The sequence below is a fragment of the Parasteatoda tepidariorum genome, chromosome 9 (assembly GCF_982258835.1).
Source record: "Parasteatoda tepidariorum strain Cologne lab strain chromosome 9, Ptep-v5.0, whole genome shotgun sequence".
NCBI classification, from domain to species: Eukaryota; Metazoa; Arthropoda; class Arachnida; order Araneae; family Theridiidae; genus Parasteatoda; species Parasteatoda tepidariorum.
Genome location: NC_141763.1, coordinates 74,237,550 through 74,244,414, shown reverse-complemented (window position 1 = coordinate 74,244,414; position 6,865 = coordinate 74,237,550).

Sequence of the window (6,865 nt, the reverse complement as noted above, 5' to 3'; positions counted from 1 at the left end):
TACGCAACTTCCTTATAAAGAGCATAATGAGCGGATGGAATTATAAAGAGCATAATGAATGGCGTATGAGATCATTTTTAGGCATGGGCTCTTATACAATTTCAATCCTGATAACATAACGTTTTTAAACGTGTACATCCTCATTACCATAGTTTACCAGACAGTGGGCTAATACCATCCTCTGAAGATTTTCCATAACGTCTTCCGATGTATCTTTGATCCCCAATTCTTTTCATTAATTGCAAGAAAATCCACCGAGTCAGCCTATCTCAACCACGGCCTTCCTCCATCTCTTGTTCCAGTGGATTTGAAAAGCAGCATTTGTATTGTCATCCACTCATTCGAATCACGTGGACCATCCAATTCCTTCTATTTATTTTTATGTATTTAATAATATCGGGTAGTTTATAAATATTGTACAGTTCAAAGTTAAATCTCATTCTTCAGTTATTGTTTTCATTAACACCACCAAGTATACTCCGCAAAATCTTTCTCTCAGATATTGCGATACAATTTTCCTCCAGTTTTGCCATTGTCCAAGCCTCAGAAGCGTATATAAAAACTGGCCGGACAAGAGTTTTATAGATCAAGAACTTCTTCTTCAATAAATTCTAGAAAGAAACCTAGATTTAATAAATCTTATTTACACTTGTATCTTTTATATTATCTTATTATAAATCTTATTTACAAAAGTGGATTGAATATGTCATTTTTAAAAAGAGAGAAATTGTAGCTTGGAGACAGAAACCGATTGCAAAATTGAAATCAGCAATAGGAAAATAGCAAAGATCTGTTAAAAAAATATCACGCAGTGGAAAACAAAACAAAAATGCTCCCCCGTGTTATTTATACAAATTTATTTATTTTACTGCCATCTCGCAGAAGACAATAATAATAATAATAATTATTATTATTTTATTCATTTTATATGCTGGCGAATTACTTCAGTGATTGCGTATACTTTCTTAAATGACAATTTTCTTTTCTATGCGCTTTAAATCTTTATTACAAGCTATGTTTTTTCCCATTGCGGTTTTAGTATTTTCCAGAACTAAGATTTACGAAATGGCTATGAATGGTCTGGTTATGCTATGGATAAAAATCACCTCTTAGAATTTCAATTTGCTTGTAAATTTGTTTCTGATCAATCTGAAAAACCTATAAAAAATATCGGAAGAAATGTAAGTAGAGAAACATGAATTATATGTAAATATTTATTTAGTTAAAATATTGCATTTTGTTCAACATTAAATACTTATGGCGACTGAAATCTTTAAGATTTAGGACAGAAAAATTTCACAATGAGTATTAACGCTTGTCCTTGTGTAATCTTATAAATATGGAAGAAGACGGACGCTCAAAGTAAGCCATAAAAGCCTCCGTTATTGCTATCTAGGATAATTTTTATTTTCGACTATGATATACTTTTCTAAGGCTTTTAAAATCCACTTAAAATCCTTTATAATAATAAAAGGAACAGTTTGTGTGGGTGTGCCTGTCTGTGTTTCTCTCATAACTCTAGAACCACTTGTGATTTCGTCCTAAAATTCGGTAGAGTAAGCAGGATGCAATTTTAGTCCTACTTATCTTCGGACTCATTCGAAATTATAATTAGATTATTCGTGAAAGATGTTGAAGAATATTTTCCCATCACTTTAATACAAGCCTTTGTTTTAAATTAAACTGCAGATTATTCTGTTTCTTTTTCTTACATTTATACAGCAATGCCAGTTTTGTTTGGGTCCCGCAGTGGACTGATCGTTAAGACACGGTTTCCAGCAGATCACCGAAGTCAAGCATCACTGGCTGCGGTCAGTGTGCGGGTGGGTGACCACTTGGATCAGTCTGCGTAGGGACCGAGGGTGTGCGGTATTGATCCTCGTTAAACTGTTCTACCGTAAAGTGCTCAACTTCGCGTGCAGGTCGTTGGGCTACCGAAGCAGGGATGCCATCCCCTCTGCAGAGGATCAAAATTGTGATGGCATGTCTTCGGATCATCCTCAGGGATGTTTCCCAGACCGTCGCCAATAGGCCATTGTGCAGTTCTAGTGCGACGTAAATTAACAACAACAACAGTGATGTTTGGTAATTTTCAGCTCTGTTTTCTAAAGAAAGGAGTTTAAGGTGCACTTTCTGCTGATAATTTCTTGCTTTTGGTTATTGGTAATTTATACAGTTATCTGTATCAGCACGTTTCACGTGTTTATTTATTCCTTACAGTTACGCATTTGGTAGGTTTTTCTTTAAAACTGATTGAAATAAAGGTGTACTAAAAAACAAAATTGTTGCAGTTATTCGCTTCAGGAACCCTTAAAAAATCTCCAAACTATTATTGACGCCATTGATGAATTAGTACTACTTTTATTGTGGTAATGAGTTCTATTTTAATAGTAATAAATATGCTAACATAATTATTTATTATAATTACTGTGGTAATAGTTCCTCTACCTCCAAAAGGGTAAATTTGCACCATAATCAGTTGGTCGCGAGCAGTAGCATCATGCCAAATGTTCTGAATTTAGTTAATCTCGTTTTTTTCTTTAGGAATAAACTTTTAAATATGTCTTTTGATAAATTTCATAATGCAAAGCCACCGTGATGATCAAAAAATAAATAAATACATACTTGAAACGATTTAAATTTCTTTAATTGTGTGTCTCTATGGATTTTTGTGAATTATTTCGTAGTGTTTATGTTGACTTATGATTTCTTAAACCTTTCCCCTGTACAAAGAACGGGTATTTAGCTTTTAGTCAAATTGACATATGCTTCGATAACTATAACAATAATGAGATGACTTGCATAATTATTGTATAATTTGTGTTACAATTGTTGAACATTAAATATATGTAACTCAAACACTCTCGATGTAAGTTTCGAATGAATATCGATTCAGTAGATTATTTGAATTTTAGTAGATATTCAGCTGATTATTTGATTTCAGTAGATCCATGTCAAATGTAGTATGGTATAATAATATATTCATGCATTATTTGCTATATTTCACCATAGTTTTAAATTGGTTTGTGAAAGACATATGATTAGACAGGAATTAGAAAAAGGACAATACTTGAGAGAAATTGCTCAGAGCAACTCAAAAAATTCTATAATTGCTTTTGTCTCCTAGGCTGATTTTTTTTCTTACTACTATCTTAAAAATATTTTGAAGTAGTTGCAAAATTGTAAGGCAAGTCTTTTTTATCAAATCAAACGAGATTTAATTATAAAAATACGTGCCAAATGGTTGCGTTGAAAAAGTATTTTGGCAAAACTCTTACAAAATAGTACACGGATAAAAAATGAAAAAACTACCAAATCTGGCAAAAGTTACCGTGTTTCTGACTTAATAGCAGCACCCAAAAAGCTCGTCAATTTTTAAGAAAAGCTGTAGTAATGCTATAGGTAAAATTAACAATAAAATATGGTTTCATTTTAACATGATTCCTTCTATTGAGCCTAAATGTGGTGTAATGAGAACGATAATTTTGAACACTAGAATTTTCGGTAAATCTTTACCATATGAAAGGAAAAATTACCTAATATATGGTTTAAATACTGTATATTTTGGATTTATGATCCAGAACTCTGATTTTCTTTTTACCGGAGATGATATTAACGAACAGTGCGATAATGTCATCAGAATTATTCTCTCCGCGTGTAAGCAGGCTGTCGTAGCCTCAGTATTGCATTGTTTCGATCATAATATCGTAGCATCGAAAAGCGTTAAAGCTTATATTAAGTAAATTATGTTCGCGTTATATAAGCAATTTTTGAAAACTGTTCCCTTATTTTTCAGTATCTAAGCAATTATTAATGAAGTGCTATTTCTTTAAAAATTTGACCTATCTTTTGTGTTGTCCAATATATTTGATGATATTAAATTAGGATATTAAATGAAACAGCGTAAGAGGTTTCAAGTCCCCTTATCTAACGGTGATTAGCAAAATTATTTTCAAATTTAAAAATTTTAAATTTTCTAATTAATTTTAAGCGCAGTATTCGATACTTAGTTGCAACATAATTAAATCAGGAAGTGTGATATTAAATAAACAAATGCGAGCTTTAGGATAAAAATAGACTTCAAAAGTTTAAACAATTTGTGTACAAAACACTGGTGTATGTTAATGATGCTTTACATTTTAATAATGCTTTATAATAAGCATTTGTTTTCATGAATTAAAAGAAATACAAAATGATAATTAAAGTCGTAAGTCATTAATTTCAGAAAGTATAATTTAACTCAGTTTTTTTTTCAACTTAAATTTTAAATTTAAGTAGTAAATAATAAATTTTCGAATTAAAATTTAAATCATTTTTCTATTTTAAATAAATCAAAAAATAAAATTTTTATTTCTTTTGCAATTATGTTTATTATTATATATTTGCGTTATGTACTAATGTTTACTATTAAAAGGAAAAGTAATTTTTCTAATTAATTTATGAGTAACATGTATTTTTTCACTTTAGAAATTATTTTTTCGGTTGTTTTATAGTTTTCGCCATTTTTTTCCCTCTAGTTAGGAGGACAATTGTGAAACCATTTTAAAAAACTAAGCATGCAATTAATATTTTTTTGGTTAATGCGCACGTAAATTTGTATACACAATTTGCAAATAAAACCTGCTGTTTTTAAGGCGTTTAACAAAAAGAAAATTAAATTAATTAAAAAAGAATGAATAAATCTTAAATGTTTTAGAACTTCTTTTACAAAAATTTAATGCATTTTTAAGGTTTATTTTAGGTTATATTGAGGTGTCTAGGTTGATTTGAGGTTTATTCGAAGTTGATTTCAAAGACAACCTTAAAAGATCAACCTTTCATGGTGTATGAAGTCGTTTCACGCACACTTGTGGTTGTTTTAAGGTTGATGGAAATCTACTTTTGAGCAACCAGCTTTGAGAGGTTGATTTTGAAGTGTACGAATTTTTTTTTTATTCGTTTCAAGCAAATCCGTATATTTGAGGTGTGAATAATGTCAACCTATCTAAACTAAAATTATTTCTGAGTTATATATAAGGTAGATTTTGTAAGGTGTAAATGAGGTTGATATTGAGGTTAATTTTTTTCCAATGCTCACCTGGAGATAGACCTACGTCATACATTAAGCGACATGAAGTCAATATTCCCTCTCAACTGAAGCAGAAAGATATATTTGACAAAATAAGTACTTCATATGTTTTATAAATTAATGAGTTGAAAAAATCGACATATTTAGATCAATATTGACGACATGGTTCAAAAATACACGATTGATATGTCCGATATCAAAAATAAATATTTATTACTGCACATTGTTTGAACCTTTGTCATGGATTTAATTTTGATAACGATAAAATTATTTCCACTCCTGTCACATCACTCATCGTGATGTTCTGGAATATTTTTTACTTCATATAAATGCCGATTTATTCCTTTAAACATGAGTTACCTACCCTTTCTAAATGACTCTTAGAAATGCATTCTATTTCTACTATCTTGTTTTTTTTTAACACTTAATCCGTATATTCGTTTGATTTTCACCATTTTTTATTTATTTATTTATTTGTGTTTCTATTTCAAATCTGTTTTGTTTCTGAATCTTGAGATTGGGAGCCTATTTATGGGTACTCGAAGCATGTAGATTATTCCACCTTCTTATTTTAATAAGTAAATGAAGTGTTTAACTTATGTTAGGTTGATACAATGTTGTTATGTAATTGAATTGAGCAAAAAAAAAAGAAAGAAAATTTGGCGATTAGATAATTTTCCTACCATTTGCTCTACGTTAAAGCGTTTCTAGAGCGTTTTCTGAACTGCACACACTTTATTTGAATAATGGTATAGCTCGTCTAACTCAACTAATTAAAAAATGTAGTTCACCTTGATTTCATGTCTAGACAAATTATTTAGTACACCTCAAGCTTTTTCTGGCCGCTAAAATACAACGAAAACAGATCAATCAAGATACAAAAAGCTATAGATTTATTAGCCTTCAACCAACTGCGAGTTTAGCCAAAAATGGTAAAATGTTTCTCCTCTAAACACTATTTTCCCATCTAAATACTAGTAAGACCGGTTTTGCTATGCAGAGAAGACTATAGATTAAAATATGAGTTTTTACGTGCGTCTGTGGGTTAAGACTAAAAAAATGGAGTCGTACTACCATACAAACGAGTCCTCGAACTAATATCTTGAATATGATATAAGCATAAATTGGTCTTACCATAACTTAAAAAATACATTTTTTAAGCTAAAAAATTAAATTTTGTAAACGTTATTTTTTAAGTAAAATTAAATTTTTTAAGTAAGTTTATTTAATTATTAACTCAGAAATTAAATTTTTTAACTAATATTTTTTAATACTTCAATGTTTAAAACTATTATTAAAACAAAGTGTTTCTTTAGCAAATGTATTAAAATACTGTTATTACCGTTATTTATTTCACACGTTTATAATTATAAATAATTTTACGTTCTAATCTTTAGCATATAAAATTTCTATTTGATCTCTCAAAAGAAATAAATGCTGCATTCTTAGTAAATACATTCTTAGAAAATACATTCTTAGAAAAAAGATTTTTTTTATAAAGATCGAAATTAGATTTTTTTATATTTCGGGAATTCTGAATTTTATTATGCTATAAAATAGTTATTAGATATTTAACTTTTATTGACAATGAATTTCTGAATATTTTAAAATTGATAGATGACATTTTTAATTATCGGGAATCGTGAGTTCTTGTTTACTTTAGGATGGATATTACATTTTTATTTTTTTCTGAACAACGTATTTCAACATTTTTTTAGAGAGAAATTTAATTCTTTATATTAGATGAACAATGAGTTTCTGCATATTTCAAGAATAAGTTATTTTTCGATTTGCCAG